Source organism: Trichomycterus rosablanca, chromosome 12 (assembly GCF_030014385.1).
Source record: "Trichomycterus rosablanca isolate fTriRos1 chromosome 12, fTriRos1.hap1, whole genome shotgun sequence".
Classification (NCBI taxonomy): Eukaryota; Metazoa; Chordata; class Actinopteri; order Siluriformes; family Trichomycteridae; genus Trichomycterus; species Trichomycterus rosablanca.
In genome coordinates this window covers 3,472,349-3,485,108 of record NC_085999.1, presented here as the reverse complement: position 1 = coordinate 3,485,108, position 12,760 = coordinate 3,472,349, and the positions used below count along the sequence as shown (strand labels likewise).

At 38.5% G+C, this 12,760-nt stretch overlaps 1 protein-coding gene across 1 annotated transcript in view; it reads right to left on the bottom strand.

Moving 5' to 3' along the window:
- Positions 1-9,619, bottom strand: part of tmem198a (transmembrane protein 198a) — a 40,114-nt gene extending 30,495 nt beyond the window's left edge. The window contains exon 1 of the mRNA XM_063006448.1: positions 9,586-9,619. The gene's annotated coding sequence lies outside the window, so the exon portion shown is untranslated. The remainder of the gene's footprint in view (positions 1-9,585) is intronic.
- Between the last annotated feature and the right edge of the window lie 3,141 nt (positions 9,620-12,760).

The following is a 12,760-nucleotide window of genomic DNA, read 5'->3' as shown; positions in this document are numbered from 1 at the left end:
CACACTAACACACCACCACCATGTCAGTGTCACTGTAGTGCTGAGAATCATCCACCACCTAAATAATACCTGCTCTGTGGTGGCCCTGTGGGGGTCCTGACCATTTAAAAACAGCATGAAAGCAGGCTCAAACAGTATGTAGAGAAATAGATGGACTATAGTCAGTAATTGTTGAACTACAAAGTGCTTCTATATGGTAAGTGGAGATATATAGATATTCACCAATAATGTTGTGAGCAGCTGTGCACCCCACAAGACAAACGTTTAGTGACATGTTGTAGTTACTTTTACAGAAGCGACAAGGCATCACTTCCTACATTTTGTAGACTGAGGCGAGACAGAGGTGCAGCAACACCTGGGTTCAGTTCTATCCTCCGCTCATTGTTTGTGTGACGTTTTGCATATTCAGAACAAGCCGAAAGTGGATTGGTTGCTGTTAAATGCCCCTAGGTGTAAGTAGGAGATGTGTGAATGTATAAATGTATGTTGAATGACGAGGGATTGGCCCTGTCAAGGGTGTGTTCACAGCTTGCATGCACTGCACTGCATCTATGCATGACTGAATCAAGCTCTGGCTTAATAGAACATTTTCTGCTTCTAAGAAGTGACCTCTCTCTCATTCATCACACAGTTTGGGCATATTTAAAACCAGCAGAATGGCGTTTATCACAAACTTTGCAGCTAAATCAAATGGTTTATTGCTTTGCCAAGCTACTTGGGCATTTTACAGAGCCTCTATTGAGCTATTCTTGGCACGGCAATGAGACGAGTCTCTCAGACCCACTGGAGCAGAAGGGAATAGAGTAGGAAAAAAAAGCAAGCCATAGAGTCTGGACTGAAAAGAATAAGAAGCTAATAAATAAGCAACAGCAAGGAAAGAGAGCAGAGTCAAACAGAAGGAGGCCCAACACACCATATAAGTATGTATATGCTGATATCTGTCCAAGATCAATAATGCTCTGCATTTTCTCTAAAATCCAGCTGCGTAAATACTCTTATACTGCATGAATTAAGACAAAAAATAAAACAGAATAAAAACATAAAATATTCTGCTCATGTTTTAAATGTTACATGAGGAAATGCAGCAAGCCGAAACAAGAATGGTCTCTTACTCCCACAGAGTAAATTATTTTTGGGTTGGCTGATGTAACAACAAAATCTGTACTGCAAAAAATCATGCAAATAAGCAACCCACAGTAAAAGCATGATCCAGGTCCCACAAACACACACACAAACACACACACTGTAACATTAAAAAGTGTTATAACACTGCTGCTGCCAAAATCCTGTGGAAAGTCCTTCCAGAAGTGTGAAGGTTGCTATAGGTGCAAATGGCGAATGGGGACTTAATAATAATGCCTAGGGTTTGGTAATGGAATGTCTAACATGCCCAACATGCTCATGGTCAGGTGTCCAAATACTTTTCACCTAGTGAAAAGTCTATGAGAATGAAAAGAGCAAACTATGACTGTCTGAAAACGACTCTATTATTAAAGCTATACACCGATCAGGTACATTAACATTATGACCACCTTCCTAATATTGGGTTGGCCCCCTTTTTGCTGGCAAAACAGCCCAGACCCGTCAAGGCATGTACTCCACTAGACCCCTGAAAGTGTGCTTTGGTATCTGGCACCAAGATGTGAGCAGCAGATCCTTTAACCCCTGTAAGTTGTGAGGTGGGGCCTCCATCGGATCGGACTTGTTTGTTCAGTACATCCCGCAGATGCTCGACTGGATTGAGATCTGGGGAATTTGGAGGCCAAGTCAACACCTCAAACTCATTGTTGTGCTCCTCAAACCGTTCCATTTTTGCTTCGTGGCAGGGCGCATCATCCTGCTGAAAGAGGCCATAGACACACCCTGACTGGTCTGTGGCTATGCAGCTCCATACGCAACAAACTGTGATGCACTGTAGCTCGTCTGTTGGATCGGACCACACGGGCCAGCCTTCGCTCCTCACGTGCATCAATGAGCCTTGGCTGCCCATGACCCTGTCTCCGGTTTATCGCTGTTCCTTCCTTGGACCACTTTAATAGATACTGGCCACTACAGTCCGGGAACACCCCACAAGAGCTGCAGTTTTGGAGATGCTCTGACCCAGTCGTCTAGCCGTCACAATTTGGCCCATTTTTCCTGCTTCTAACATCAACTTTGAGAATCAAATGTTCACCTGCTGCCTAATATATCCCCCCACTAACAGGTGCCGTGATGAAGAGATAATCAGTGTTATTCACTTCACCTGTTAGTGGTCATAATGTTATGCCTCGTCGGTGTAGTCAGACAATGGTAAATGTTGGAAGAAACAAACATTTAGTAGAATAATAAATATTGTTTAAGGTTGGGATGGGTAACTGCTTCAAGCAGTATAATACTGACAGTTGAAAAGCATCATTACATCTAAACTATATTAATAAATCTAAACCAGATCATGGGTACAGAGAAGTGTGAAGAACTGTTTGTTTAGTTTCTCACTAAGGAACAGTTGGAGCCATCGTCTCAGTCAATATGAATGCCAAGAGGAAGACAGCAAGCCAAAAAGCCTTTTATCAGATTAGGGCTTCAATCTATGGCCAAGTCCAGCATAAAGAATACAAACCATGGGGGCAGGGTCTGGCTGTCTGGCTGAACACAGCTAGCTCTAGCAGTCAAACAGTGTAAAACCCATCCTTTGTTTCCCAGAGACTTACATTTAAAATCGTGTGCTTTAATACATGAACAGAAGGTTGTGGTATTTCATACAGCTTTAGTGTTCCAAACAACCAACCTGTAAAATTAAATCAATATTACATTTATGTAGGTCTAAAACAGTCCAGTGGAAAAAGTCTATTACTGCATCTGTATCACACTCATGGAGAATGATCCACCACCCAAATAATACATGCTCTGTGGGGGTCCTGACCATTGAAGAACAGCATGAAAGGGGGCTAACAAAGTATGTCGAGAAACGGATGGACTACAGTCAGTAATTGTAGAACTACAAAGTGCTTCTATATGTTAGGTGGAGCTGATAACAGGACAGTGAGTCCTTGTTCTCCCGACCTTTTAGCACGTCCAATTTTAACTCAATTGCGTTATGCTTCCTCTCTGCTAGTGCTGACCCCTGTCCCGATGGAGGAGAATGAACTGACACACGCCTCTTCCAACACGTGTGCAGTAGCCGACTGCATCTTTTCACCTGCTCAAGGTGAGTTCATATGCGGATCAACCTTGTGTACAGAGAGCCACACCCTGACTGTATTATTCCTCAACTCTGTGCAGACGCCATCAATCAGCCAGCAGAGGTCGTAAATGCATCAGTTATGAGGTCCCCATCCGGTTCCCACCCTGTATGAACAACAAGCCAATCATTGTTCATATAGCCGCCCAGCCCAGCCGGATGGCAGAGCTGAGTTTCGAACCGACAAGTTTGAAATGTCAGCTCTGGTGTGCTAGTGTGTTTTACAGCTGCGCCACCTGAGCGGCCTAGATTTATATTCTGATATATTTACGTTTATGTAAGAGTAATGTGGGGCTGATCTAGCCCTAAAAATATTACGATTTCTACAAACCAGGATTAGTTTTCATTTTCAAATACTTACAGATTGATAAAGTGACAACATCTAAACACCGAGCTGAAAACAAACACTGATGGAGTCTCTATATCTTAGGGTAGTGTTGCTGGTAGGGAGGGTGGTACTGAAAGTGATAATGGGATTATCATTGACTTTCTTTCTCCTCTCCTCGATCTCTTTCTCGCCCCTGTTTTCCTTGGCTCATGTGTGGCTTTCTTTATCTGTCCTCATCTCTTATCTGTTTCATTTCTCATTTCACTCCTCGTTTTCAGCTCCGTCTCTCACTTTCACCTTGTTTTTTTTACTCAAATCTCTTTCATCTCTTGTACTTACCCAAAAATGGCAGGGAAGCTGTAATTTAACTGACTGTGATACATCCCTCTGAAGAACCCTGAAGCTGCCTTCATCTCTGCATTATTACATAACCACTTTAATTAAACCAGATACTCACTGAATTTCATAAACACTTATTCACGTTTCTTTTGGTTCACTAGTATGGCTGTATTAAGGCTGAGATCTTTTAACATCAGCAGGCCCCTTTTGCACACCTTCTATCAGTCTGTGGTGGCCTGTGCTCTTCTTTGGAGTGGTTTGCTGGGGTGAGAGTGCTGGAACAACGGACACAAACCGAAGCAAGAAGGCCAGCTCCATAGTGGGGTCCGAACGGGACTCAGTTCAGCAGACAGCAGAGTTAGGAATGCTCACAAAGCTTAACTCAATAGTCCAAAACCATTCACACTCACTTCATACCCTGGAGGTGTTTCGACAAAGCATCTTCAGTCACAGACTGATTCCTCGTAAATGCAGGACTGAGCGCTACAGGAAATCTTTCCTTACAACTGCAAAAAGACTGTTCAACAACTCATAATAATTCAAAATAATTCATAATAATTTATAATAAATACCTACATTGTGTAGGCTATGCATGCACCATAAGACCAATATTTACATACCTAATACCTAATATATACCTACATTTTGTATGCTATGCATGCACTATAAAAATAGTGTTTACATATAGAATCTTACTGTGAATTTTTATTGCTTGTTTTATACTGTTAGTGAATGTTGTATGTATGCAAGAAGTTGTTTGTTGTCTGATGTGAGCTGCTGTAACAAAAAATCTTGGTTGGCCATGGAGACCCATTCCATAAAGCTCTACACACTGTTCCTGAACTAATCTGAAGGCCACATGAAGTTTGGAGGTCTGTAGTGATCGACTCTGCAGAAAGTTGGTGACCTCTGCGCACTATGTTCCTCAGCATCCGCTGACCCGCTCTATCATTTAACGTGGCTACGACTTGGTGGCCGAGTTGCTGTCGTTCCCAATCACGTCCACTTTGTTATAATAGCACTGACAGCCAACTGTGGAATATTTAGTAGTGAGGATATTTCACGACTGAGCTCCTGAGAGCGACCCATTCTTTCACTAATGTGTGTAGAAGCAGTCTGCATGCCGATGTGCTTGGTTTTATACACCTGTGGCCATGGAAGTGATTTGAACACCTGAATTCAATGATTTGGATGGGTGAGTGAATACTTTTGGCAATATAGTGTATTACTGAGATTCTGTCAGGTACTAAATTACAACGGAATTTAAACACTGCAGGTCACACAACGTGTTCCTCGTTCTAATACTGGAAAACATTTTTATTACACATTCTTAAAGAGAAATATTTCCGTATTCATTTCCTAACACTATTTGCAGAATTTCCATTTCATACACCTAAAGCCTTGTGCTTATAATTTGATCACAGTGACGATGTTGAACCTCTGAAGCATTATCCTGCCCACGTTCCCCCAGGCCATTTACTGGTCAATAAATATAAGTCACCCAAAAGCTTTTAAACCTTTTAAGCACAGTTGTGCCTCCATTGTAATTTCATTTGTGTTTTCTACCAAGAAATAATCTGCAGACAAAGTAGATTGTATTTAATTATTGATTCCTGGGTCTGATTCTTTTAACAGTGACAAGATTGTGGAAACCAGACCGCACCGCTTATGCCTAGTTCACACTACATGACTTAATTTTTGCTTGCCGACTGGTCAGCGCTAGATTTGCCGGCAATCGAAACTGGGCTCTCAATCGCTATGTGTGAACTACTCAACAACTAAAAATATATCTAGCATGTCAAATATCTGGATCTGAGTTGCCCAACTGGCAATGAATGCTATGTCGAACAGCCAATGAGAACGCAAGATACAATGTGAGGGAAAACGCAGGGGAGGAGTGTAAAAAGGTGGGACATTTAGTTTATATCAGAATACATCCACACACAAGTTTTACAGTATTTCTGACCTTAATGTTCTCTACAGAACACAACACCAATGTTGCTTCACAAAAAAATATTTATTAACCTCCAACTCACTATAGAACAATCCCTGCTGTTCACGTTGCCAAATCCACTCAGATTCATTAATTTTTCCTCTTTGCTTTTACGCTGCACATCAGCGCACAAACTTTGATCGCTCGCTACTTGTTGACGTGCATTTTTGGACGTGGTATCATTAAACCCCTCGTCACTTCTCACGTTTGTTTTCGTGACAAAACGTAGTTTTGGAGACCAGAGAAGCTCGCCTGCGATTCCAGTTGGTGATAGATGGTGTAGTGTGTGACCCCCTATCGCCGATCAGTCGTGTAGTGTGAAATACACACCGGCCTGAAAGACTCCCGATTACAAGAGATCCAGTCATGTAGTGTGAACTGTACAGCGACCTGACGACTTGGGAAGTCGTGTAGTGTGAACTGTACAGCGACCTGATCACTTGGAAAGTCGTGTAGTGTGAACTTGGCATTACTTACTCCCCTCAGACTCAAGCTACTAGACTGGATCCTATCATCCATACCACCCTGCTGTCACTGCTATGAGAAACCATAGATGTAAAACATGTATTTGACATTTAAATCTACTTCCTATTATTTCTCCCTTATTAACACTTGATCACCAGAATGAACACACTATTTTTCCTTTTTATCCAGTTTGCGTTAATTAGCTGTTAAAGAAAAGATGTGAAATGATAAAGTACTGGGAAAGCACAGGATTAACACAATTTAGTTCATCACTGACTCACTCTTCTGCAATTTGGGTAAGAGTTACACTCTTTTCCTAATTACTGGGATTCTTGCATGAAAACAACTTTTTACATTAAGTTTTTTTCTCAAACTGGTTTGTTCTTTTTGCAGCCTCGACCTTTAAATCTGTCGGAACACCCAGTACAAATTATGCACTCTGCTGGTACTTCGATTGGGCAGCGACCCAATATAGGACATTATACACTCACTCGCTAAAGCTCAAATGCACTTAGGGGCAATTTAGAGCAGTTGAACCACCTTTGGCCTACTGCCCACCTGTACCTATGGTTTTTAAGAGGTAAGGGAAACCAAAGTGCCCATATGAAACTCAAACACAGGGTAAACAAGTCAATCAACACTGACGTTAACTAGAACTCACATAATGTACACAAAGATCAAATATCACGACCTACATGATCATATTGTAACAGACAGTTTAAAGAGCATCACTGGTATCATCAGTATCTTTATATATATTTAGATATATAACCCACTTCTTTAGAACTAACCCTAATGAGTGAGGATGCAAGATGTGAAAAATATATAGACTGATATACTGATACGGATATATAGACTAATACAGCGGTACCCTGTAACTTAACATCCCCTAAACTCAAAATATTTAAAAATCGACACACTTCGGGGAGAAATTTGTATCCTTAAACTCGACGTTCCCTTAAATTCCCTTAAATGTTCAGCCACCTAAAAATTTTATTATTTCATTTCAAATTAACAATGAACAGCCGCTTTGTTCAGCGCTCGGCTTAACAACGAATAACATCAAATTCACTCTGTGTTTAGCTGTACTTTCCTCACTGTATCGTTTATAAACTTGTGTTATAACTGAGGGTTCTGAGAAATTGTGAGAATCAGCTTTTCCGGGTCTAAAACGCTTACCATTAAAAAATGAAGTGCCGGTTTTATTGTATTTTAATATTAACTTTAACTGTTTTAATTGTATTTCAGTGTTTTATATTATACTTGTGTTGTTTTCAGTGTACAAGTGTCAGAAACTACCTCATTATTTTAGATTAGCCCAAAATATATACAGTTCCACGGGACCATGGAACGCATTAACAGGTTTCCCATACATTCTTATTGGAAAAAATACCTTGAAACTCAACGTCTCTTAAACCACTCCCAGAACCAATTATCGTCGAGTTTCAAGGTACCGCTGTATTTAGATAAATTAACTGATAAATTCAGGACAGGAGAAAGTAACAGGAGACAAAATAAGGTGAAAAGATTTACTTTATACACACCAATGCAAGGACAAAGGAGTTTTTTATTTATTTTGGTGATTATATTTGACTTCTTGTCCATAAAATTTATTTTTTGGACAACACTACATACTCAGCTGTTGTAGCCTAGCGGTTAAGGTACTGGACTAGTAAGCAGAAGGTTGCTGGTTCAAACCCCACCACTGCCAGGTTGCCACTGTTGGGCCCTTGAGCAAGGCCTTTAACTCTAAATTGCTTAGACTGTAAACTCTCGCTTTAGATTAAAGCGTATGCTGAAAATGTAAATGCCTGGTACGATTGTTGTGGTAAAATTTACATTTACATTTTTGCCATTTAGCAGACGCCTTTATCCAAAGCGACTTACGTTACAGTTACACTATACAGTCTGAGCAATTGAGGGTTAAGGGCCTTGCTCAAGGGCCCAACAGCAGCAACCTGGCAGTGGTGGGGCTTGAACCAGTGACCTTCTGGACCATCAGCTTGCCTAGTAAAATAATAGACATCAGTTTTAAATTTGTTTAAAGCATTAGATTTGTATAAAACTGTATTTTTATCATTTTATTTTATACTTACACGTATTAATCAGGCAGTCAATTTTACTTTATCATGATATTAAAAAATATCTATTTTTAATACATTTGCAGAATTTTATAGACCTTGAAGATTCCCCAACAAAGTAGGTGTGGTGTGTTTTAGTGTCACTGAAGGGAAATGTTTCGTCTTTAATTCTAAGAAGTATGGGTATCTTTAAATTTAACAATACGTCAGGTGTCACGATTTCCACTGTAAAATACGGTGGTGGGTGCATCATACCCAGACATTAAATGTAAATCCAATCAAATCAATAATATGTGTAACTTTTAAATACTTTTTCGTGCCATCAGACTTGCACTTTGATTTCATGTTTTTTCTACAGCATTTTTACCATCAATCACTGTAAACGTTTACTCTGAGACCTTGTACCAATTCGTTTTTGACATGCCGTTCAATATAAACAAAACAACTCAATCCTAAAAAATAGTGAACCTCACCGAGAATGCACTGCTTTGCTTTGTTTAGGCCCAATCCTAAATCTCTCCAATGTGTCCACTGGAAAAAATGTAAACAAGTCCCCGGCTCTGTGATTTAAAGGTAGCCTACTCTGATTCGCTTAATCTGATCACATTGTTTCAGCCATCCTCTGTAACCATGCTCTACAAATATACTGACTGTATTTATAATAGTAGGATCAATTAAATATTGATCTGGGCACTTTTTAAATAAATGAAACATGAATAATCCAGTTCGAACATGAAGACTGTCAACACAATACAGAGCAAAAGAGCAGCAGAGTGTTTACAGGGCTCTGAAACAAAAGAATAGAAGCAATGGGCTTTAGGACAATAGTGTCACATATTTAGGTGCTTCAGGGTTATTATTACACACCAGATGTCAAAACAGTTCATGTGTAATCATGCATATTGAATAGATGCCATATAAAGAGGTCTCCACAATAACCAATCATTGTTATTGTGTTGAATTGGTCAATGATGGACAAATGAGAAACAAATCAATACCATTCCCATTGTCTATTCAACACAGAAGGATTCCCATTTAAGATGCCTAAAGCAACACCACATAGTATATAAGTATATGTTCTTTAACCTTTTTAAAACCTAAAATAATCAGTCTTTTAAATGATGTATGTCTGGAAACTGGAGAACAAAATCTATCTTACCTCCTTTCTTCACGGTTCATTCAGGAGCTGTAATTTTCACAGTAAATCGAGTAAACGCTTCCATTAAAGATCAACACCGTGTAAACGATCCAACCCAAACACCGTTCAGCTCTCCAGCATTTTCATCCAGCACAACCATAACAGGTGAATTTCTCCCCATCACCAGTCTGTCTCACAATGCAGGACAAAACCAGCACCGCGACCATGTGTACACACAAACCAACACACCTTCCGCACTCCTCTGCGTCCTAATCAGGTTCAACACCGGGTTCCACCGTCCCGACACCTTCCGGACTCGGGTTCGAATCTGATTCTGTTAAATCCAGCGGTTCCAGCCCGATTCAGTCCCGCACACGCTCGGGCTTTGTTTGGAGTGAACCATTAACAGTATTCTGACCAAACCGAGAGGTGGCGCACTGGGCACACATCAACACATCAACATCTCCAGCTACAGTTACGCGTGGGATCAAGGGAGGCATGGGAAAAATACAAGCAATGGGTTTTTAAATACATTTAAATAAGAAATCAGTCATGTATGGCACTTTCGATACAAATGAACATTTCTTTTGGTATGTTATATGATTAGTTAAAGCTAAATAATGGAAAACAAAATCCAAAATGATTTTATTAACCAACTATTTATTTCCAAAGATCATGTCTGCAAATCCATCAAAACAAAGCTGAAAAGAGTAAGAACAAATTAGTCACCGTTTAAAGACTTTATTTTATGGGACTGTATTATACTTTTAAAAGTAGAAAGCCAAAGGTCGCTGGTTCAAGCCCCACCACTGACAGGTTGCCACTGTTGGGCCCTTAACCCTCAATTGCTTACGCAATATACTATCACAGTATTGTAAGTCGCTTTGGATCAAAGCGTCTGCTAAATTCTGAAAATCTAAATGTACACTGGACCCTGGAGTTACCAAAGGTTTACCATACGAACATTTCGGGTTACGAACGATCTTTTTCAACTTAACGTACAACTAAATTTCGGATTACGAACTGAAATCCACGAAACACGTGACGTCACGAACAAGATGACTCCAACCGTCTCTCTCTTTACATATATACAGTGAGCGAACATTCGGACAGCGGACGGTGTTTTTCCTGTGTTTTGTTTATATTTTGTAAAATTCAATATTAAAATGTCCCCAAACAATGTGCAGAGAAAGCGTAGTGTTGAGAAAATGAAAAAATGTATTACTATTTGTTGTTGTATAATTACTCCTGCCAGTAGGTGTCACTGTGTATCAGACAGAGGGGACAGTGAGTGAGTTTAAGTTTGAGAGAAAAGAAGGAAGTCGGCTCAGTAAAGTATCCTTTCTTTTGTGCAATTACACCTACGAAATACAACACTACTGAAATAAAGAAGGAAATAATAGAGAAATATGAGAGTTATTGTTGTTTCTGGTAGATACATTTTATATAAAAAAGAAGGAAATGTATTATGGTGTATGGTACAGCACACGTACTGTACTGAAATGTGATGTGTGTGTTTTTATGTACAGTACTACTGTGTATTGTTGTTTATTATTGTTTATTACAGGAATGTCTATTCTATAATTTAAGATTTAAGGGTAAATATACTTGTATTTATAGCAAAAAAGAGCATTTAAGACATTAGAAAGGTTAGGGGTAAGGGGGCGTTTGAAAGGTCTGGCACGGATTAATTCTATTTACATTATTTCTTATGGGAAAAATAGGTTTAACTAACGAACATTTTGACTTAAGAACAGCCCCTCGGAACCAATTAAATTCGTAAGTCAAGGGTCCACTGTATTTTGATGAATTGTTAAATGATGTATTTAAACGATGATGTGTGCTTCTTTTAAAGCTATTTAAAAGAAGAGCCTTTAAAGCTCTGTCCTTTTCATTAAAAAAATAATTTAATTCATTTAACTGAACCTGGTAAATAACAATGAACACACACACACACACACACACACACTCTAATCTATAAAGACTCTGTTTGCTCAGGTTTATGCAATAATCTAATCATAGGGTGTGGTCGCTCATCTGGGAAGTCTTCGATAGTATTATTACGTCACGACATCATCACGTCAGTTCATAACATCAGGAAAAAATGATTCATAATTTTGTACAATGTAAAGCTTAGTTGACTCTGGACTGTGTCACTCATCCTCCAGCACATTTTAATTCGATGCAAATGGATACTAGTTTTTTGTTTGTTTGAATTAAGAGCTGTCTGAGCTGAACAGAACAGAACTAACCACTAAAAGCTTCATCTAATGTGGATGATTTTGTTGCCCTCATGTGGTATAATGATATCAGTACCTCAAGTTACAGCCTACATCACAGGGATAGATTTGAGAAAGAAAAAAATTATATCAATTGCAGAAATTGTTGCATTTTGTATAAACGTAAAGTGAATTATTATTTTAGTCCAATTTAAAGCAATAAATATAGCAAATATAGTAATAATAGTAAAAAATTATAAAATATGTTAGTAATAGATAGACAGACAGACAGACAGACAGACAGACAGACAGACAGACAGACAGACAGACAGACAGACAGACAGACAGACAGACAGACAGACAGATAGATAGATAGATAGATAGATAGATAGATAGATAGATAGATAGATAGATAGATAGATAGATAGATAGATAGATAAAATTCAACTTTATTGTCATTGCTCAGTACAGGTACAAGGCAATGAAATGTAGTTAGCATCTACCAGAAGTGCAAATAGTAGCACTGTGCAAAGAAAACAGAGAATATCAGTAACATATATCTATGATTAATATGAATATAAAGTTATAACTATAGCTATTTACATATATGAAATTATATCTATGTACATAGTACTATATACATAATAGCAATAATAACAATAAGCATATGAATAAAAATGGGTATATATTATAATAATAACAGTAATAATAATAAAGATTAGTTAGGTATATATTATAATAATAATAGCAATAATAATAAAGATTAGTTAGGTATATATTATAATAATAACAGTAATAATAATAAAGATTAGTTAGGTATATATTATAATAATAACAGTAATAATAATAAAGATTAGTTAGGTATATATTATAATAATAACAGTAATAATAATACAAATTAGTTAGGTATATATTAGTAATAACAGTAATAGTAATAAAAGATGTGTAAATAATAACTAAACAGCTGTAACTATAAC